Below are 23,995 nucleotides of genomic sequence, written 5' to 3' on the forward strand. Positions count from 1 at the left end.
TTTGTTTTGTTTTTCTAGACAGGGTTTCTATGTGTAGCCCTGGCTATCCTAGAACTTGATCTGTAGACCAGGCTGTCCTCAAACTCATAAAAATCTGTCTGCCTCAGCCTCCAGAATGCTGGGATTAAAGGCATGTGCTACCACTTCCTGGATGAGACAGTATTTTTTGATTTCACTTTTTTTTTCTTTTTCTTTTTGCAGTGCTGAGATGAAACTCAGGGCCGAGCATCCTAGACTGAGACTTGGTTCTAAGCCTCTACATTCCCCCCACCCCCAATAGTGTCTCATGTGATATAGACTGGTCTTGAAGTATGTTTGAAGATGATCTTGAACTTAAATTAAAAAAAAAAAAAAAGATTTATTTTATTAGCCAGCACTCAAGTGGCAGAGGCAGGTGGAACTCTGTGAGTTCAAGGCCAGCCTGATCTACATAGTGAGTTCCAGGACAGCCAGGACTACATAATGATACCCTGTCTCAAACAAACAAACAAACAAACAAGCAAACAAACAAACAAACAATCAAACAAAGATATATTTATTTTAAATGTATGAGAGTTTTGATTACATCTATGTATGTCTGTACACCATGAGTGCCTGGTATTCAAGGCAGACGAAGGCATCAGAGCCCCTAGAATTGGAGTTATGGTGACCTACCATTTGTGCACTGGGGCTTGAACCCGGGTTCCCTGCGAGAACAAGTGCTCTTGACCACTGAGCCATCTTTCTGGCCCCTTTTAAAAAATATTACTTATTGTTATGTCTGTAGGGTTTCTCTGTGGAGCCCTGGCTGTCCTGGAACTCATCTGAAGACCAGGCTGGCCTCAAACTCAGAGACCCAGCTGGCTCTGCCTCCCGAGTGCTGGGACTAACGGGGTGCACCACCACAGCCCGGCTAATTAATTGATTTTTAAAGTGAAATGAATGACAAGAAATGCAGGCGAGCATGTGGAGAAAGAGGAGCCTTCAGACACTGCTGGGGTGGGGTTTAAGCTGATGCAGCCACTAAAGAAATTTGAAATTTTTTCAAAAAGCTAAAAGTGGACTATCCATATCATTCAGCTCCTGGGCATCTATCAAAGGGACTCTCAGTCAACATATCACAGAGATACTTGCTCATCCATGTTCATTGTATTCACAATAGCTAGGAAATGGAATAAACCTAAATGTCCTTCAGTAGATGGATAGTGAAAACGTGGTGTGTGTGTGTATATCTATGTGTGCTCCAATGTGTGTGTATGTGCCTGTGTTCTAGTGTGTGTGTTCCAGTGTGTGTGTGTGTGTGTGTGTGTGTGTGTGTGTGTTCTAGTGTGTGTGTTCCAGTGTGTATGTGTGTGTGTGTGTGTGTGTTCAGTGTGTATGTTCTAGTGTGTGTGTGTGTGTGTGTGTTCAGTGTGTATGTTCTAGTGTGTGTGTGTGTTCCAGTATGTGTGTGTGTGTTCCAGTGTGTGTGTGTGTGTGTGTGTGTGTGTTCAGTGTGTGTGTTCCAGCGTGTGTGTCTGTGTGTTCCAGTGTGTGTGTGTGTGTGTGTATGTGTGTGTGTGTGTGTGTGTGTGTGTGTGTGTGTGTTCAACATAAAAGCAGAAGGGAAGTAGAATTTGGGAAGAAGAAGGGAATAGAAGACAGTGACGAGGTGAATACAGTTAAAGAACCTGACTGACTTGAGAGAACGACATGACAAATCCCGTAATATTTCTAATATATTGAATGAAGATAAGTGCTAAAAAAAATCCAAAACCTACTCACAAGCTTTAACTTGACCTGGTGGCTTCCTATATATTCTTCCAAGTCCTTTGGCAATAGCTCCTTTCCAGAAAGCCTTCCTTCCTTCTCTGGCTTCCTCAGTTCCTTTGTTCCCTGAGACGCCGACCAAGGCTCATGCTCAGCTTTGAGAAGTTGGGCCCATCTTGTTCTGGCTTCATCAATTCCAGACTATGAGTTCCTTGAGATGCAGCCCAGGGCCAGCGCTGAGAGCACTCAGTGACAGGAGTGACCCAGAGCGGAGCAGGGAAACACTATAGACGGTTTGCTTCCTGAACAAAGGGCCCGCCTCTTAGCTTCGGGCTTAGCAGAGGGCTCTACTCCTCTGGGCAAAGAAAAAGTTCTAGGTCAAGATGGCCACCTCCTGAATTCTGCACCTTGTACTCTTTCTGAGTCACTGTGCTGGGGTGGTGACTTTGCTGTGGGTGTATAACACCTGTGTCATTCCTTGGCCAAAAGAAATGTGTGTCAGGTTCAAAGAGACCCCAGTTTCAATACAGGCTTCCCAGCTGCCTCTTAGGAAGAGCTTTATGTGTGCCTTATTTTCTCCATCTCTACAGTGGGTACAGTAGTGTGGCAAAGGAATTGATGGAATGTAAATTTATCAACTCATTTTCCACTACTTACCTGTTACTGAGAGAAATTCACAGGACAAGGGGTTAGCTAACTAATTAATAATTTATTATTGTTTGAGACAGGATCTCATATAATCAAGGTTACCTTAATTTCATGTGTCCTGAGACTGCTTTTGCTTTTGTCTCCCAAGTGCTTTGATGTAGGCATGTGTCATACTCAGTTTATTTTATTTAAAAACAGCTTAAAATCCTCACATTTTGGCTGGCACTATGGCTGGGGGGTAAAGGCTGTGATGCCAGACCTCACAACCTGAATTCAAGCCCAACACCCTGGATCCACCTGATGGAAGGAGAGAATCAACTCACAAAACTTGTCCTCTGCATATTCACACAAAACAAATAACAATACAAGAAATTATATTTTATGTAGTGTGTGTGCATGTGTATGTGTGGGTCAGAGGATAACGTTCAGGAGTTGGTTCTCCCCTTCTGTCACGTGTTTCAGAGATCAAAGTCAGGTCATCAGGCTTGGCAGCAGGTACCCTTACTCACTGAGCCATTTTGCTGACTTTGTTTTGTTTTCTCTTGACAGAGCTTCATGGAACTTGTGATCCTTCTGACATACCCAAGTGCTGGGATGACAAGTGTGTGCCACCATGCACAGAATTAACCACTGTAAAGCAAACAACTTAAAAACACAAATCCAGCAACCAGTGACATTTAGCACACCAATAGAGTTGTGCAAGCATCATCACCTCTCTCCAGAGCCAAAGAAGTCTCTCCACCCCAAGCGGAAACACCAACCATATTGCTTCCTGTTCCCATCCCTTCAGGTAGCCTCTGCTCTGCTCTCTGTGCCTGCGGATCTGCCCGTGCTGATATTTCATTCAGATGGCACTGTGCACTGTCTAGCCTTCTGGCTCTGGCTTCTTCCAGCATCGCCATGCTTTCAAGGTTCAGTCATGTTACAGTGTGTGTTGGTGTTTCATTCCTCTATACAGCAGAGCAATGCCACACAGCACAGCCAGATGACACTTTATTTGTTCATCACTGAGCTCTTTCTGTCCTTGCTCGTTTGAACTGTGCATTGATGAACATCACCATGTGGGCAAGTTCTCCCATCACCTAGGGGGAAGGGGATATATGTGTGTGTGTCTGAGCATACTGTGTGTGCACCTGAGTGTAGGGGTCAGAGGACAACTCCTTTTGGGAGCTGGCCTTCTCCTTCCATGACAAGGGTTCTGGTGATCACACTCAGATCTGACTTGACAGAAGGCATTTTTACCTGCTGAGCCGTCTTGCTGGTTCTTTTTTGTTTCATTTTGTCTTTTTAAATACAGGAACTCACTAGGTTACCTAGGCCGGCTTTAAACTTTCCACAGCCCTGCCTTAGCCTCTCAGTGCTTCTGTAACCAAGTAAAACTGCATGCCACTAGACCCAGTTCTATTTCCCTCCTCCCCGCTTTCTTTTTTCCCACTGTTTATTGAGCCAAGTCTCATGTAGCCCAGACTGGCTTTGAACTTGCCAAGTAGCCTACTGTGACTTCAAACACTGACCCTTCTGCTTCATCCGTCTCAAGTGCTGGGATTATAGAGGTGTGCACCTGGCCTAGTTTTGCATTTATTTATTTGTTTGTTTGTTTGTTTTTCAAGACAGGGTTTCTCTGTAGCTTTGTGCCTTTCCTGGAACTCGCTTTGGATACCAGGCTGGCCTAGAACTCAGAGATCTGCCTGCCTCTGCCTCCCGAGTGCTGGGATTAAAGGAGTGCTCCACCACTGCCCGGTGACATTTATTTTTATTATTATTCTTTTGATGATGATGATGTGTATATTTGTGTGTGCTCATGTGCACATCTTAGTGTTATATGGAGGTCAGAGGACGACTTTGGGGAGTTGGTTCATTTTCTGCTGTGGGTTCCAGGGATTGAACTCAAGTTGTCAGGCTTATGCTGCTAGTGCTTTTTAGTCCACTGATCTATTCATTTATTTAGCTAATTAAGTTTTTGAGACAGGGTCTCTTGAAGCACAGGTTGGCCTTGAACTCACTAAATAGCAGAGGATGACCTTGAACTTTTGATCACCTGACTTCCTACCTGGTGCTGGGATTGCAGGTGTACCACCAGGCTTAGCTTTGCGTTAGTTCTTTTGGGCCTGCAAGAAAGAGAGACTCTGCTGGGCCGTGTAGTCCCCAAGTGTGACATTCTGAGAAACCAGCACAGTGCACCTTGTATTTTTACACACTTTTCATTCCGGTTGTCTCCCAAGCAAAGTGAGGAGAGCTCTAGGCAGAGACTCTTTTTTTTTTTTTTTGGTCTTTTGAGACAGGGTTTCTCTCTGTAGCTTTGGTGACTGTCCTGGAACTCACTCTGAAGCCCAGGCTGGCCTTGAACTCACAGAGATGCACTTGCCTCTGCCTCTGGAGTGCTGGGATTACAGGCATGCGCCACCACCGCCGGCATAGGCAGAGACTCTTTTACAACCATATTTTGCAGACAAGGCAGTTGAGGATGGGAGAAGTGATCCCTGAGGTAGCCTGAGACTGAAGGAGAAGGCAGCCTCTCTGATGGCAACTGGGCTAGGCACTGATCTACAAATATAGCAGAACATCATTAGGGATCATTTTATGCTTTTTTTTTTTTGTGTGTGTATTGTTGTTGTTGTTTTTTCTTTTTGCCAGTCATGTTTGGCTCTACCCTAGGTGTCTGGGCTATCGAGTCTCCAGTTCAGGGTCATTCAGTCAGTGTCAAGCATAAGCTCCCTCTTGTGGGAGGGAGCAGCACCGGGATCCAGCATCACTGTGTACCAGGCACTTGATGAGAAGGGTCCTAGGCCAGTCCTCAGAAAGCTTCATGGTCCCTGGGACCCAACAGATCTGAGCTTAACTGCCAACCTGGATAAGTTACATCATCATTCTGAGTTTCTGTGAATCTCCCTGGGGTTAGGCCACTTATCCAAGCTCCACCTCAGCCCCTGGCACCCTGGCATCCCTATACCCAAAGAGTCTGGAATGTTCTTTCTGGTGGAAGCTCCACCTCCCCTCCCCCATCGCTTTCCCTAAACCTGCCCCTTCAAAGCCCGCCAAACACAGCTCCTCTCCCAGAGATGCTCAAGACCTCTTCTATGGGTATATAAGCTGCACCCCAGAAAACAGACACATGGTTTTCCAGTCTCTCATCCCCGTCTCCTCTCTGGGGGGCAGGAGAATCACCCAGGAACGCTTTACCCATTAAACTGGGGCTTTTTCTGATTTGGTCTGCTTTGGATTGCTGCATCAGCAGAGAGGTTTATGGGGGTGCAGAAACCCTTTCAGTTACTATTCTATCTCCCAGATGAGCTGCTTTCCTTTTCCTTTGATGGGTCACTTAATTTTTTTCCATCTTTTTATTGATCACACACAGGGCTACTGTAAGTACAAAAGTGAACATGTGTATGTGTTCCTCGGTTGTTTGGGGGCTGTACTTAGGAGTGGGATCTCTGAGTAATGCGATCATTCTGGGCTGCACTTCTGGAATCCTTGCTCTACCAGCTCTCCTCCCCCCAACAGTGTCAGAGGAGGGCAGACTCTTGGTTGTTGTTGTTGTTTTGCTTTGTTTGTTTGTTTGTTTTTGGTTTTTCGAGACAGGGTTTCACTGTGTAGCTTTGTGCCTTTCCTGGAACTCACTTTGGAGACCAGGCTGGCCTTGAACTCACAGAGATCCACCTGGCTTTGCCTCCTGAGTGCTGGGATTAAAGGCGTGTGCCACCACCACCCGACATTGTTTGCTTGTTTTTTTTGAGACAGGGTTTCTCTGTGTAACAGCTCTAGCTGTCCTGGAACTAGCTCTGTAGACCAGGCTGGCCTCGAACACACAGAGATCCACCTGTGCTGGCATTAAAGGAGTGTGCCACCACAGCCCAGCTGAGGAGGGCAAATTCTTGCTTTCATTCTCATCTGATATCAGCTTTGGGAGCCCTGGGAAATACCTTTTTATTTCATTTTTAAAGTTACGTTTCTTTATGGGAAGAGCAGTGTATCATTGGTTCGAGGACAGCTTGTAGGAGTTGACTCTTTTTCATCATGTGTGTCCTAGTTAGGGTCACTATTGCTATGATGAAACAACAGGACCAAAAGCAAGCTAGGGAGGACAGGATTTACTTGGCTTACACTTTGGTACTGCTGCTCATTATGAAGGGAAGTCAGGACAGGAACTCACACAGGGCAGAAACTGGAGGCAGGAGCTGAGGCAGAGGTCATGGCAGGGGTGCTGCCTATTGGCTTGCTCAGCCTGCTTTTTTAAAAAATAGAACCCAGGACCACCAGCCCAGGGGTAGCACCACCCACAATTAGCAGAGCCCTCCCCCATGAATTACTATTTTAGAAAACCTCCTACAAGCTTGACTACAGCCTGATCTTATAGAGGGATTTTCTCAGTGGAGGATTCCTCTTCTCTGATGACACCAGTTTATGTCAAGTAGACATAAACTAGCCAGCATAATGTGGGTCATGGGGATCAAACTCAGGCCTTCAGTCTTGTCAGCAAGTATCTTTACCATTGATCCATCTTTTGACATTAAAAAAATACTTTTTAAAGATTTTTTTTTTTTTTTGTTGAGAGAGTCTTTTTATGTAGCCTGCTGGCTTAGAATTCACTAGCTAGACCACCCTGGCCTTGAACTCATAGAAACCAGTCTGCCTTTGCCTCTCACTTTTTTAAGATAAAAAACCTCTTTAATTATGTTCATTTGTGGTGGAGTATGTGTGTGTACATGCGTACAGTGCCTGTCAAGAGGAGCTGGAGTTCCAGGTGGTTGTGGGTTGCTCACTGTGAGTGCAGTGAACTGAGCCTGGATCCTCCTCCCGAACTGTGAGTGCTCTTAACTGCTGAGTCATCTCTCCAGACCCCAGAAAGCCCTTTTAAAAAAATTAATGGTGCTGGGAAAGTAGTACAGGCCTTTAATTGCATGGAAGGCAGAGGCAGATGTGCTGTGGATATCACTCTGTGTAAATAAAGTTCTGATTGGCCAGTAGCCAGGCAGGAAGTATAAGGCGGGACAAGAGAGAAGAGAATTCTGGGAAGTAGAAGGCTGGGGGGAGACACCGCCAGCCACTGCCATGAAAAGCAACATGTAAAGACACTGGTAAGCCACAAGCCATGTGGCAAAGTATAGTCTAACAGAAATGGGTTAATTTAAGATAAAAGAAGCAGATAGCAAGAAGCCTGCCTCGGCCATACAGTTTCTAAACAATGTAAGTTTTTGTGTGCTTTCTTGGTTGGGTCTGAGAGACTGTGGGACTGGTGGGTGAGAGAGATTTGTCCTGACTGGGCCAGGCAGGAAAACTCTAACTACAAATGGCGCCCAACGTGGGGCACGAATTTCCACCTAAAACCTAAAAAAAAAGATTCTAAAACGGAGCTAAAAACAGCTTCATAGTTGTCTTTCTCAAGGTAGTGGCAGCCTGCCGGTTTGAACTACTATGGCGGGTTCCTGGCGTGTGCGTCTGACCTGCAGTGTGGCTGGAATGAGGAGTCTACAAGGGGCACTTTACTCTGCTGCATGGTGGATTTAACCTTTGCTAGTTAAAAAAAAAAAAGTTTCTGGGCTATGCGCTTCTTTGATAGAACTGCTTCTGATAGTTGATGGTACACATGGCTCCAGACCCAGAGCTGGCGGTAAACTGTACCACTGCCATGTTGGAAAGCTGAGGTGGGCGGAGCCAGCAGCCACAGTGGTGTTTCAGTCTTACAAAGATGGATATTACACCAGAGAATCTGGTTTATGTTGTCTTTGGGATTTTTAACTGCAGAAAAAGATTTGATCATAAAAGCTGTTGAGTTAAACAAATATGTAAAATTTAAAGGTACCTTGACTTCAAAATTTGGATATAAGGATAGGTTGCTTTGGAAAGGAGTCTCTGCTTTTGTTTCCACAGAAAGCCAGAGGCTGTGGATTTGTTCCAGATTAAGATATATCAGGTTTGATCAGCCAAGACCACCTGAAAGTCTCCAGTGACACCATGGCCCAGATGATCTGACATTCAGAATGGTTTCAAGGCAACTGGCTCAGAGGTTCACCTTAATGGACTACTCCATAATCCTAAAATTTTCTTTGTGTCCCCATAAGATACAGCGCCCCCCTCCAGCAGAAAGTAGTAAGAAAAACTACGCCCAAATTCCCAGCTGGCTTTGGAGATGGAATTGGCTCACTCCTTCTCTAAACCCAGACATATTGCTAAAAGAAAAGGTTAAGAGCTTCTTGTGTCCCAAATCAGAAGAGCCCTCTGGTGTGGGACAGAGAAAAACCAATATTTTTATTTAAAACAGGTTGATTATAAATGCAATCTCTTTCTAAAGATAAAAAGGGGATATGATATAGATATGATAGGATGAAAGGGTAGATTAATGAACTTCTAAAGAGCAACAACTCATTTAAAATGTTTTACATTGTTATAGATTTTAGTCTATTGATACAAACTTAAAGTTAATTTTATTATACTGTGTGTATATTTCTACTAGTGTTTAAGGTATTATGTTTGTATAGCTCATTTTAAATTGTAATGGATAATTAAAAAGAGATTAATAATTAGTCATCTAGGATAATCATACTTGTATCCATGTTAGTTAAGTCTACTAGGTATACACAGAGATATTTCAGGTAGATAGGTAATCTTCAAATACTTCAAAGACCTATAGAATATGGCATTTAAAATATTTTTAAAATTTAGACTTTCTGGACAGTGAGACATGTCTGCTCCTGGAAGCACCATTTTACTTCAGAGAGGAGGATGGGCATTGAAGACACTTCATATCTTATCTTCACCTTGGCAAAAATAGCCATTTGGGCAAGAAACTGTTCTTGCCTGGACTGCTTGATCGACTGGACATGCAGGACCCATAGAAAGGTGACCACTAAACTTTGCTTGACAAAATGGTCCTTCAAGTTCCTGCTTCACAGAGGAAACTGCCAGACATTCTACAGGACACTGAGAGAAGTGACCGAGAGACTCTAGCCCTGTGGGCTGAAGACAAATGCCCCAACTTTACAAAGGAACATTAGGTGACTGTCCAGGCTGCCAGCTGTCTCTGTCTACCCTGCAAGACTCCTGAAAAATGCTCGCATCCTTCTCCTGGTTCTCAGGTAATATTATATCCTTCTGAGGTCTTTGATGTGGTTGAAGGCTAGATAGTTACAATTTCCTCAGTTATGATAAAAGATAAGTTAGATATGAAAGCTTAGACTCACAAATATAAGATAGATAGGATATCTTCTTTAATATTGTAACTGTAATTCTTGCTTGATAATTGTTTTGTTATATGTAATTGTACTATGTAAAAGTTAAAACCTTCCTTAAAAAAAAAAAGAAAAGGGGAAGTGCTGTGGATATCACTCTGTGTAAATAAAGTTCTGATTGGCCAGTAGCCAGGCAGGAAGTATAGGCGGGACAAGAGAGAAGAGAATTCTGGGAAGTAGAAGGCTGGGGAGAGACACCGCCAGCCGCTGCCATGAAAAGCAACATGTAAAGACACTGGTAAGCCACAAGCCATGTGGCAAAGTATAGACTAACAGAAACGGGTTAATTTAAGATAAAAGAAGCAGATAGCAAGAAGCCTGCCTCGGCCATACAGTTTCTAAACAATGTAAGTTTCTGTGTGCTTTCTTGGTTGGGTCTGAGCGACTGTGGGACTGGTGGGTGAGAGAGATTTGTCCTGACTGGGCCAGGCAGGAAAACTCTAACTACACAGATGGATCTCTGGGAGTTTGAGCCAGCCTGGTCTGCAGAGTGAGTTCCAGGACAGCCAGGGCTACACAGTGAGGCCTTGTCTCAAACATTATTTTTAAATGAATTCTTTGAATTTCATACATGTGTACACTACATTTTGAGCATATTCATCCCTTCATCTCACTCTCACCCCTTTCTTCCCAACAATTTCCCCTCTCACGTTCTTGCTTTTTTATGATATAATAGGGGCTTCTTGTATAAGCATGGGTCAGGGGTGTCATTTTCTGGAGCACTGACTGGCCCCTGCTGTGCTCTGCTTCTGGGGCCCACACAGCCGTCCTGAACCATCTCCTAAGTCTAGTGATTGTTTCTGGCTCCTCCAGTTCTGTGGTCTTGCCCCCATCCTGTCTCCTTTCTTTTGCCCACCCCCATTCTGTGAAGTGGGAGGGGACCAATGTGAACGCCTCTGTGTTCGCCTGGTAGCTTTCAAATTGGGTTCAACTAAGAGGGGGCCACAGCAGGCTTTAGAGGGAAGGAGAAAAGTGAGGGGCTCGGCACAGGGATCCTTTTGTGACCTGGTGAAGGCCCGGGGTCCTTGTGATAGACCATTCATGTGATGTCACCTGTCACTACTGTCCTTAACCTCCGCCCCCAGTCCTCCGCCGCCTGTCCTCATTGTGAGTGTTCTGCCTCCCACACTCGTCTCCATGTACAGCTCTGTCTTCCCCTTCACCCAAGTGACCCATCCACCCACTCCCATGTTGTCTACTTTCTCCCCAGTGAGGTGACTCAGACTCTCACATGTGTCCTGCTGCCTACCTGGACATCCCACGGCCCTTGTGGACTAAAGGTGATGGAGTTAGAGTTTTCCTGAGCACTGCTGACACTTGTGACCCATTAGTCTCTGTTGCTGGGGGCGTGCTGTGTGTGGTAGGACACTGAACGGCATCTCTGCTTTTCACTGATGACATGCCAGTGGCACCTTTTACCCCAGTGTGATGACCAAAAGTACCAGGAGACACTGCCCGTGTCTGCTAAGCTGGCACAAATCAATCCCCAAACTCAAAGGGCCAGTATTTGCTCCATGCCAGACGCAGGGCGGAACGCTCTGCAAGCACCACCCCGTTTCGCTGTCCATTTCGTCTGTAGAAGGATGGGTGGCTCAGAGCAGTGGTCTGACTTTCCTAGCACCACATAGCCAGGAAGTCTTCTGCCAGTGTCTCTACACCCAGAATGTTGGGTTTATTCCTCTTCCCTGGTATTCATCTCTCTGTATCTTCCAGTCCCACATCCAGCCTGTGACGGAGGTGGCTAAGGGTCTTGGGTCTCAGCTCTAGCAACTCCCCTGCCCCCCCCCCCCCAACCAGGTCTCCATTAGCCACTGCAAAGATCCTTCTCAAGCTCTCTGCCTTTGGAAATTTGTGTGTCTTCCATGTCCCCAGGAAGGTCTGCGATAGCACCATCAGCAAAACTAAATCACACAAGTAAAAACATAAGAAGGTTCTAATATGTTTTAAAACTAGGCAAGCAATGTGGGGGCTCTTCTGCTCAGACACTGTCTGTGACTCCCATTGCCTACCAGATCCACCAGCATCCACTGTAATTGACCCCCAAGGCCCTCCCATCAGCTCCTGGGCCCTGCCAGCCTCTTCAGCTCTCATACCTCAGGCCAGGAAAAGCTACCTGCTGGGCTACACCTTCAGGTTTCTTTGTGCCTGAGCCCCACCCGCTCTGGAGAACAGGTTGAAATTCAACCTCTCCCCACAGACCAAGCTCTAATATCACCTGCTTCAGGCCACCTGGTCTGCCCTCCCTTCTGTGGTTTCCAAGCGGAAAGCTTCGATTACTTCTAACTCTTGTTCCTAACTTCGAATCCCCACCTTCCCAGGGCAGAGTGAGAGAGAAGGGAATCTTTGAAGTGGAGGCCAAGTGTTAGTTAGTTAGTTAGTCTTCAGTTAGTCCTCCCCGCTCTCTGCCAACTGGCCCATGTCAGCTGCCTGCCCACCCCTGCCATGTGCTCTGTCTCACATCTAAGGGTGGGGGCTGACTGGAGACCTCTGGAGCAGATGGGCTGGCCAAGGACAACATCCCGGTGCAAGGTCAGGGTGCCTGTGAGTAGGTGGGTTGTGCCGAGGTGGGAACTGAATGGTCTAATGCTTCTGGAGCGTCTCCCTGAAGATCTTTTTTGTTTTCATTTATTCAATTAAAATTTTATACTTTTTAGATTTATTATTTATTTTGTTATACATGAGTGTTTTTGCCTGCATGTAGGTTTGGGCATCATGTGCATGCCTGGTGTCCTCAAGGTCAGGACAGGGTGTTGGATCCCTTGGAACTGGAATTACAGATGGTTGTGAGCTGTCACGTGGGTACTGGGAGCTGAGTTCGAGTCCTCTGCAAGAGCAACAAATGCTCTTGAGTCTGAGTCATCTCCACTTTACATATTTATTTATGTGTGGCTCACATCAGTCTGTGGAGGGCCTGTAGAGGTCAAAGGACAACTCGTGGGAGTTGGTTTTCTCTTCAGATCACATGGGTCCTAGGGATTGAACTCAAGAAGTCTTGCTTGGTGGCAACAGCCTTTCACCTGATGAGTCATCTGGTTGCCCCTTTACTTATTTTTTCTTTTAAAAAATTATTACTCTTACTTACATATTTTTTTTTAATCATTTTTGATGTGTGTGTGTGTGTGTGTGTGTGTGTGTGTGTGTGTGTCTGCACACATGAGTGCCGAGCCTGGCCTCCTATGCCCTGGAACTGGATTTACATACAGGCAATTGTGAACAGCAAGTGCTTTAAATGTCCGAGCCATCTTTCCAGCACCTCTTTTCTCCGACACTCCCTCTCCCTTTTATATATATTGCAACATTTATAAATAAATAAACACCACACACACACACACACACACACACACACACACACACACACACACACACACACGCTTCGACAGGGTTTCTTTCCTTAAGTAGCCCAGGCTGGCCTGGAATTTGCAATCTTCCTGTAACCAAGTGCTGGGACAACGGAGATGGTGTTGGGAGGACTGGACGAACAGCGGTAGAATCTCACCCAGGAGGGCATGTAGGGCCGGGTCCAGGAAAAGCAGGTAGCCCCCACCTTGGCCTGATGGAGCCTGAGAACTCTTGAGAGCCCTCAAAGAGCCCTCCTGTGGGACAGGGTCTCAGAGGTGATGGTTTAGGGACTCCTCTGCAAGCTTGAGAGCCAGTTCTGCCTTGGGGCTCTGAGGTGTTGGTGTGGGAGATGGGTGACCCTGAGTGGTAATAAAGCTCTAATAGGAGTCAGAGCCAGGGAGTCCGAAGGTTCCTGGCTGTTGGCTGTCTTAGTCTTCACATCTCCAGCTCTGTCTGTTAAGTTCCTGCTTTTGGCGCCTGTCCCCGCCTCCATGTCTTGGGTCTAGTTAGTGCTCTGGATTTCGGGGGTCAGGCTGGCGAACGGCAGGGCAGGGGTGTTGCCGTGTGGGCGTGGCCCGCCGGCGAGAGGAAGGGCTCAGGGCTCAGCCTGGCAGGTTTAAAGGGCTGGGGCTGTCAGACCGCGCTGTCAGAGCCCAGGTGGCTGGCGGCACCTGCAGATCTGGATCTGGATCGAGCTCGGCAGGCTTAGACCCGGGTGAGTGAGCTGGTCCAGCGGCTGTGGCCTGAGCAGGGCGGGGCGGGGCGTGCGTCTGTGGGCACAGTCAGTTCCAGGACCTGGCGACCAGCGGATGAAGTTGAATGACCAGGACACTCGGTGGAGCAAAAAGTCGGTGTATCCCAGACAGTGGTGGGGTTGTGCCCTTTTAAATTTTCTGAGTGCTCCGGGTGTCCTTGGAGTAGCTCATTTTTGAGTACGGGTGGTGGAGAGAGAGGGAGCTTCTTGGGCCAAAGATTTCTGTTGTGGGACACCTCTTTAGGGGCTGCCTGATATATTATCTTGAAGAGGAGGCCTGGGCTGGCATGTAGTTCAGTGGTACAAGTTTTTTCAGTATTCTTGAAGCTGTTCATCCTGCGATGAATCCTATGCTGTGTCCATGCACAGAAGTGTCAGGACCTCCAAGTTCCCTTCTTAAAATAAAATGGTGGCCCAGCCCCTCTACTTTTGGCTCTGAACTCTGAAAGTCAGTCAAAGGTGGTTTTTATCCCATAAGTGCTGACTGGTATCTCTGGGGCCTTTTAGAACCACTGATGGGCTTCCCAGCTTGAGCCTTGCAAGGGGCATCTCTGGCGTGAGGTGAGAGATAGGGAAGAAGAGGCTGCCTTTGGCCTCTGCACAGGCAAGTGTCAGGGGGTCCTGACTCAGTCCCTTTCTTGATCCATCTGCCTTCCCAGTGCACCGTGCCCCCTTTGCCCACAGTGAAGTCCTCTCTCCACCCTTTCTTTTTCCTCCCAATCTCTCTGTTTTGAAGCTGACTCCAGCAAGAGCTTGTAACATCCAGTGTCTTGAAGATGAGACCCCTGAGATCCCTGCCCAGACTCTGATGTGACTGACGGGGGAGACTGAGGGCTAGAGAAAGGGAGCGCATACCTATGGACACTCAGTAGGCAAGCTGGGATTGGAACAAACAAACCCTGTCTGACCTCAAAATCCTGGGCCGCTTTCTGATGGCCTCGGCATCTCTGTAGAGCCCAGCTTAGGTTTCTGAGTGGTAACATTAGCCGTGGGCTCGTGTCTTGGTGGTGACCAGAGTTGGGAACCACTGAGGGGCTCGGATGGCCTGGGAGATATTCAGAGAATGAGACCTCATCTCTCCTCCTTGACCAACTAGCTTTGGGCTTTGTTTGTACCAGATGTCCAGGTAGCAGGAATGAATATGTTTACAGAAACAAGGGGTACTATGCCTGATAGTGAATGAACACTTTGAATATTCTGTATGATTTTTGTTTTAATTTTTATGTGTGTGTGTGTGTGTGTGTGTGTGTGTGTGTGTGTGTGTGTGTATGGGCACAAGTGTGGAAGTCACAGAACAGCTTTTGGAAGTCTGTTCTCTCCTTCAAGCATGTGGGTGTCAGGGACTGAACCCAGGTTGTGAGGCTCAGCAGCAGGTACTTTTACTCACTGAGCCATCTCGATGACTCATAAATATTTTATATGTCATCATAGCTCTGTGAGGTGGAGAAATATAGTTCTTGTCTGAAGCAACTGAGACTCAGAGAGGCATGGACACCTGCCTCAAGTCACACAGCTACAAGGGGAAGAGCACTATAGAATCCCTTCTGTGGCTCGTGTCCAAGCATGGTCACATTTGCAATGGTGCGCAGAGGTCATCCCAGGGTGCCAGTGACCTTAGAACTTCTTTTAGACTGGGCAATGGTGGCACACACCTTTAATCCCAGCACTCAGGAAGCAGAGGCAGGTGGACCTCTGTGAGTTTGAGACCAGCCTGGTCTACAGAGCGAGTTCCAGACAACTAGGGCTACACAGAGAAACCCTATCTCAAAAAACCATGATAAAGAGATAAATACTTCTTTTAAAGGCAGGACCTATTGGGGACAAGGAATCTATGTGCTTGAAAGGACACTCTACTCTTCCCTGCTTGCTTTAGTAGCTCAGTTCTGTCCTCATTCGTGATAACTGATCCTGAGCTTTCCCTCTGATTTCCAGACATTTGGGGTGCTCAGTGTGGAGAAGCAGGCTCAAAAGGCTGCTTTCAACTCACACCCAGAGGCTGGCCCTTTGGTGGGCGAGAGGAGTCCCTAGGGTGAAGCAGAGGTTTTGTGTTGAGAGTCAAGGATAGGTTGGGCAGGAAGCAGATTATTGACTACTGGCTAGGAGAGGGAGACTGGTTTGTGGGGTGATATATTAACTTTGGGGTGTTCCTATGTCAAGCCCTGGCCAATGCTTGACATTCAGGAAAAGGCATGTATGCAGTACCTGGCCAGGGCACATGTTCTGAGTTCTTTCTTGTGAGCCCACACACCTTGTATAACAAGTCCCTGGCTGGCGGCTTGCCAGCAGAACCTGACAGACCAGTGCTCCCTAGGTGTGGGTTGGGCTAGTCTAGGCTGCAGGGCTGGTTGATGGTACCACCTCTGCCAGATAAGGCAGCCCCAGCAGAGTGGAAGGGATGCTGTGACAGGGCAGGCTGGGCATCTTGCTGATAGCAGGATGACACCTGGGGCTGGTTGAGGGAAGAAATGGCCCTGCCAACCTCCCACAGCCTTCCTAGGGTGTGGGCTTTGAATTTGTTTCACTTTTTATTTTGAAGAGAGAGTGTCTCTTGTAGCCCAAACTGGCCTCGAACTGACTTTGTGGCTGAGGATGACCTTGAACTTCTGATCCACCTGCCTCTACCTCCCAGGTGCAGGGATGACAGGCACATGACACCACACCTGGTTTTCTGTGATGCTGGGAATCAAATCCAGAACTTCATGTATACTAGGAAAGTACCCCATCAGTTGATCTACACCCTCAGTCCCATTTTCTCCACTTCTGCAGAATACTAATAAGCTGTGGGAACTGGTTCATGCCTGTCATCCTAGTACTTTAGAGGCTGAGGCAGGAGGATCTCGAGTTCCATGCCAGCTTGGATTACAGAGCAGATTTTGGCCTAGCCTGGTCTATGAGACACCATTTCAATCCTAAACCAAAACTCAAATCAAATGTATGAAATAGTGGTCACAGGAATGGCTAACATACTATGTGTATGTGACATGCCGTCATATACCACTGAACTCTGCCCCAACAACTTCAAGAGATAAACCTAGTTGTTGTTATATTGCCACATATTATTAACTTATTTTCTTTGAGACAGGGTCTTACTATGTAGCTTTGGCTGCCCTGGAACTCACTTTGTAGACCAGGTTGATCTTGAACTCTCAGAGATCTGCCTGCCTCTGCCTCCTGAGTGCTGGTATTGCATGTGCCACCACACCCTGCCCCAAATTCTTAAATTTTATCACATTTATTTATAGTGTGTCTGTTGGTAAGCACCTATACACACTGAGCCTGAGCCTGAGCCTGAGTCCAGCCTCTTGCTGGATCCTTAAAAAGAAAACAAACAAAATGAAAGTCTTACTGTACAACTCAGGCTGGCCTCAAACTCTCTATCATCCTCCATCCTACCTCAGCCTCCCAAACGCTGGATTGCCACCCAAATCATCACACCTGGCTATTGTGTTCTTCCCCCCTCTCCCTCCCTCCCTCCCACCCTCCTTCCTTCTTTCCTTCCTTCTTTCCTTCCTCCCTTCCTTCCTTCCTTCCTTCCTTCCTTCCTTCCTTCCTTCCTTCCTTCCTTCTTTTTAATTATGTGTGTACTCATGTGTATGTGTGGTTTGTGGCCCCCTGTGGAGGCCAGAAGGGAGCGTCAGCTCCCCTGGAGCTGGAGTCATAGGCACTTGGGAGATAACAAATGTGGGTGCTGGGAACTGAACTCTGGTCCTCTGGAAGAGCAGAATGTGTTTTTAATCTGGCTTCCAGGCATTGAGCTGAAGTCATCAGGCTTGTGTAGCAAGCACTTTCACCCACTGAACCACCTTTTGGGCCTCATAGATGTATTTTTTTTATTGAGGCTTTAGTTGTTCAGTATAAAATTAACTTTTTTTTTTGATGTTAGGGACTGAATCCATGGTCTGCACACATTGTCATGCCCTTGCACACACTGTGCTCACACTACCACTTAGTTGCATCCCTCCATTGAAACAAACCCTGTTACAGTGCACAGTTTACAGACATTTGATTCTAGCACCTTCACAATGGAGGGAACTGCCACCTCTTCAGGGTCCCAAAGGGGACCTTATGCCTGTTAGCAGTCACTGTCCACTCTTCCTCCCCTGTCCCTAACACTCGCTCGTCTGCTTTTCAGCTCTGTGGATTTTTGTATTCTGGACGTTTCTTGTCACTAGGGCCACAGATGGTGTGTATGGCCTTCATGTCTTTCTCTTAGAATCATGTTTCCAGGACCATTCATGATCTGCCTTTGTAATAGCCTCATTCTTTTTCATGTCTGAATAGCATTCTGTTGTGTGAATATGCCATACTTTACCCATCTTCTCTTCCCTGGTGGGCACTTGGAGTTTCCTCTTCTTGACAGTTGTGAACCACACTGGTATAAAAGTTCTTTGAATACTTGTTTCTTTGGGTATATACCTAAAAATGGAATTGCTTGGTCATGTGATAATTTAAGGTTTAACTTTATGAGAAAGAACCAATTGTTTTCTGTGGTGGCTGCATCTCAGAACTTACTTTTTTGAGACGGGATCTCACTATTTTAGCTCGGTTCTCCTGGAACTCACTATGCAATCCTTATTGGTCTCAAAGTCACAGAGAGCTGCCTCTCAAGCGCTGGGATTAAAGGTCTATGTGAAAGTTTAAAGACAATTTGCAGGAATTGGGTAACAGGGATTGAACTCAGGTTGTCAGGCTAGGTAGCAAGCACCTTTACCTGTGAACCATCTTGCTGGCCCTCAAAACTTTTTGTAGTGTGTGTGTGTGTGTGTGTGTGTGTGTGTGTGTGTGTGTGTGTGTGAAGTGATCTTTGGGGTCAGAATATGCTCAGATGTGGAAAGGGTAAGATTTCTCCAGTGCAGGCTGGGAGTGTGGATCAGCGGCAGAGTGCTTGTCCAGCATGTGGGAGGACCTTAGCTCCATCCTTTAGAGCAGAAAAAGAAAGAAACAAAATTTCCCGGTGTACTATTCCTGTAATTTTCTTTTTTTTTTAGTATGTGTGTGTACATGCACACACGAATCATTTGTAGGTGTGCATGTGGAGTCCAGAGGAAGACCTCACTTTCCAATTTGTTCTCTTGAGACAAGGTCTCTCACTGATCATGGAGCTCACCACAGTCTGTTCCCCTCCCAGGGGTAGAAGTGGGAGTGTGACCTCAGGTGGGCTAGAGCCCACAGTTGGCACGGGATGAGGTGAGGTGGGCACAGGACTCCAGAACTCTTCTTATCCTTGCACAGTGCCCCTTGTGTACACAGCTGCCCCCAGAACTAAAGCGAAGAGTCCTCTAGCCCCAGCTCCTTGCTGTGGCAATCCCCTTTTCCACGCCAAGGCCTCAGCTTGACATGGCTTTTGCTGTGTCTGCACTGAGTTGTCATCTGCCTTCCTGGCCAGAGGAAATGAATGACAGGGAAGGCTACAGCCGAGGGCTGGTGCTCACTCATCCTGAGAGTGATGACCGGGTGGAGGCTGACCGCGAGGAGAGGAAATAGGCTGTTGACGGGGCTGGGTTTGGCAATGAGAAGGAGCTGGTGTGGGCAGAGCAGGAAAAGGCATGTGAGTGAAAGGAACAGCATATGCAAAGCTTAGAGGTGAGAACCGTCTTGGCCTGTGGCCAGAGTAGCCTGGAGTTGTCAAAGACCATAGATGAGGAGGAGAGGGCATGGGAGACTGTACTACCAGGATAAACAGGGGTCAAGGCATACAGAGTGTCACAGTCCAGGCAAGGTGTCTGAATGTCACTCAGAGTGTAATGGGGACTCATGGGATAGTTTGAGCAGGGGAGTTTGATGATCTGATTTAAATTTTGTGATTTTTAAAAACATTTTCATTTTTTGGTATGTGTGTATGTGTGTGTGTTATGGGCCACCCTGTGGGTCCAAGGGGAGTGAACTCAGGTTGCCAGGGTTAGCAGCAAGCATCTTTATCTAATAAGCCTTCTTGTTGGTGCCTGATTTTATTTCTAGAAGATGCTTTTAGCTTCTGTGTGTGCCTTGGAAGACTGTGGGACAAGGGCAAAGCGGTGGGCTATTGCCTCTGTGGCAGGCAGATGGGGTGAGAAGATGGACTTGAGGATTCTGTATTGCAAAAGAATCCACCAGCGTATGGCATTCTTTGAGGCAGTGATTGCGAAACTTGGGTTTAAAAAAAATCTGTTAACCATTGATGCAACAAGAACTGAACAGAGCTAGGTACTGAATACATTTGTTGAACTGACCCACTCAGAAAAAGGTATTAAAAAAAGAATTGTTTGTGGAGGAGGGGCTTTGCAAACAAAGATTTTTGAAAAATCTCCCTCCTTTTTTTTCTGTTTAAAACGATATAAAAGCATTTTCTTGTGTTAGTGTTTAATATGGAAAATGTATAGCTATACATAACATTTTTCCTAGTGTTTTTAAAGATTTAGTGTGTGTGTGTGTGTGTGTGTGTGTGTGTGTGTGTGTGTGTTCTCATGAGTGCAGGTGTCTTTAGAAGCCAGAGGCTTTGGAATCCCTGGAGTGGAGTTATATGTAGTTGTGAGCTGGCTGTTGTGGCTGCTGGGAACTGAACTCAGGTCCTCTGAAAGAGCAGCGAGTGCTTTTAACTACTGAGTCATCTCTCCACACAGAGCCATCTCTCCAGCCTGGAGATTTTTTTTTTTTTTAACATGTTTAGTTTGGGCGTAGGAAGAGGGTGAGGAAATCTGAGAGTTTGGAATTCTTCCAAACATATCATGGGGAAACTCACTGTTTGGTACTGAGGCATAGGAATCAGCTCTGATATGAGGTTGCTGAAGGCCTGCGGGGTGAGGAGGAAATCCCAGGGGAAGTGTGTACAAGAAGAAGAGGTGTAATATTTTATTTGCATGTTAATAAATAAAGCAGCTAAGAAACCCCAACATCTATAACTTGTGTGACAAAGAGGACTCCACGCTGGACAGGGGAAAGGGACCTTTGGTGAGGAAGAGATGTTGGAGGTGGGGCCTCCTAAGGGGCTCTGGAGCCAGGCTGAAGACCGTGGGGATCCACGGAGGGACCACAGGACTGGCATGCCTTTAGAAAGCTGGTAATGGTAGGGCTGGTAGATGGTTTAGCTGGTAAGCATGCAGATCTGAGTTCAGTTCCCAGCACCTACGTGAAAAGCTGGGCATGACCATGTGAGTCTTCCCCCCGCTCTGGGGAAACAGGGACAGGAGGAGCCATGAGACTTGCTGGCCGGCAGGCTCATCAAACCATGGAGCTGTAGGTTCAGTGAGAGACAGTGGGGGAGGGGACAATTGAGAAAGAAGCCCGACATGGATCGCACAAGCACAAAACAAAAACTGAGAGAAAGAAAGAAAAAAGAAAGCTGTTAAGGGTGGTGTATGCCTGTAACTCCAACATTCAGAAGCTGCGACTGGAGAATCTGTAGTTCAAAGCCAGTTTGGGCTCCACAAAACAAATAAGCAAATAAATAAATGGCCCTGGAGCGATGGCTCAGTGGGTAAAGGCACTGGCCACCGAGCCTGGCCACTGGAGTTCAGTTCCTTGCACCTACATAGCAGAAGGGAAAAAGCAGTTCTTGACAGCTGTCGTCCGTCTCCACATATGTGTACTTGCCTCCTCAATAATAACAAACAAACAAATAAATAAATGTAATTATGTAATTGAAAAATAAAACTAAGACAGGAAAATGGGAGGGGGATGGAAGCATGTCCCTCTCTGCTTCTACCCGCCCCCCCCAACACGCACACCTGCCCTGATTCCAGGGATTAGAAAGAGCCACACTGGAGAGATGGCTCAACAGGTGTAGTCGATTGCTATAACATTTGATCGCCTTAGTTTGATCTCTTGATCCCATATGGTGCAAGGAGAGGACTGATTGCTGGAAATTGTCCTCTGACCTCAGCATGGCACCAGGACACACACACACACACACAGACACACACACACACAGACACACACACACACACACACACACACACAGACACACACACACACAGACACACACACACACACACACAGACACACACACACACAGACACACACACACAGACACAGACACACACAGACACACACACACAGACACACACACACACAGACACACACATACACACACAGACACACACACAGACACACACACACACAGACACACACACACACACACACACACACAAATAAATACTCTGTGAGTTCAAGGCCAGCCTGGTCTATAAAGTGAGTTCTAGAATAGCCAGGTGTACACAGAGGAAACCTTGTCTTAAAAACAAACAAACAACAACAACAACCAAATACATGTAAAATTTACTAAAAGAAAGTCCTAAATGCCACCCCCGGCACTCCCCCCCCCCTTGGCAGCATTACTAGATACCTTGTACCCAGTTGCGTCATTGCCATAAGTGATCTCCTCCCTCCGGAGCCAGAGCCACGTCCGTCATGTTCACCGCTTTAATCCCAACGCCCAGAATTGAGTCACTCACATCGGGCATCTTGAAAGTATTTGCCAACCAGCTTTCTGAGGAAAGGCATGCAGAGCACTTAGCGTGGGTGTGGCAGGTGAAGGCCTTTTGAAAACGGTCTCGATGGATGCAATCAATCACTGGCTTGCTTTCTTGGCCTTGCCAGAGAGATCCTCTCATCAGCTACTGTTAAATTGTTAAACAAATGAAGAGTTATGGATACTTCTTAGGGTGTGTGTCCCCGGGAGCTGCCCAGGTGAAATGCCATCCATTTTTTCTTTTTCTATTTTTAAAGATTTATTTTATGCATGCAAATGTTTCCTGCGTATTTGCCAGTGTATCACATATGTGTGGGGAACGTGAGGAGGTCAGAAGAGGGTACTGGATCCCCTGGAACTGGATAGTTGTGGATAGTTGGGAAGCGTCATGTGGGTGCTGAGACTGGAACCCAGGGCCTCTGCAACCCAGTCTCTGCTCTGTTGAGCCTCTCAAACATCTCTCCAGGCCTTCTCTCAAAGAGTTATTTTTATGACTTAAAAATGATGTATATGTATGCTTGTCTGTGTGTGGGTATGTACTTGTGAATACGAATACAGGCACCTGTAGAGGCAGAGGCATTGGATTTCCTGGTTCTGCAGTTACAGGTGGTTGTGAGTTGCTTGACATTGGTGTTGGGAGTCAAATGCAGGTCCTCTGGCAGTAGGGTCCTTAACTTTGTTTTTGTTAGTTTTTTGTTTTGTTTTGTTTTTGTTTTTGTTTTTGTTTTTTTTAAGATAGGGTTAATGTAATCCAGGCTAGCATTTAACATAACACATAGCTGAGAATGGTCTTGAAATCCTGCTCTCCCTGCCTCTCCCCGCTGAGTGCTATGATCACAGGCATGCACCCCTCTCCCCTACCCTGTGATGCAGTGCTGGGGATGAACCCTAAGGCCTGGTGCACCCTAGGCAAGTGCTCTACCAATGGCGCTATGCCCTCAACCCTTTTATTGTCATCGTTGTTGTTGTTTTGTTTATTTATTTGTTGTGATGCAGGGTCTCACCCTGTAAGCCAGGCTGGCCTTGGACTCAGCCTGCTGAGTGCTGACATTACAGGCGTGAGCCTCATTACAGCTAGCACGACCACTTTTGAACATCTGCCTGGGCCAGTGCAGACTCTGGAGCTGCTGTGTTTCAATTAGGGAAGCTGTTTACTTCTCTCTCCTGCCCCCACCCCAGGGCCTTCCAAAGGGACACACCTGATCCTCCTGGCCTACAGGCCTACACTTGTGTGTGTGTGTGTGTGTGTGTGTGTGTGTGTGTGTGTGTGTGTGTTGTGTCTGTGCATGAGCCTGTTGTCCTGCTCTCTACTTTCTTTGCATTTCTTTCTATTGAGGTGGAGGTCTCTCACTGAACCTGGAGCTTGTCATTTTGGGGTTGTAGGAATCTGCCCACTTTCAGCCCTGTGCTTGTCTTTGTTCCCGAACACCTGGGTTATAGGTGCACATAGTCACACCAGTTTTTTTAAAATTCTATTTACTTTTAATTTTGTTACATTTATTTTGTGTATGTGCATTTATCCATGGCTCCTGTGTGAAAAGTCAGTGGACTAGAGCCAGCGTGGTGGCGCACGCCTTTGATCCCAGCACTCAAGAAGCAGAGGCAGGCAGCTCTCTGACTTCGAGGCCAGTCTGGTCTACAGAGCGAGATCCAGGAAAGGTGCAAAGCTACATAGAGAAACCCTGTCTCAAAAAACCAAAAAAAAATAAATAAATTAATTAAATAAAATAAAAACCTTATTTTATTTGATTCTCCCTTATTTATTTATTTATTTATTTATTATTGCCTATCTATCTATCTATCTATCTATCTATCTATCTATTTTGCATTGCTAGGATGAAACTGAGGGCTTTG

The sequence above is a fragment of the Onychomys torridus genome, chromosome 21, assembly GCF_903995425.1.
Source record: "Onychomys torridus chromosome 21, mOncTor1.1, whole genome shotgun sequence".
In the NCBI taxonomy this organism is placed as follows: Eukaryota; Metazoa; Chordata; class Mammalia; order Rodentia; family Cricetidae; genus Onychomys; species Onychomys torridus.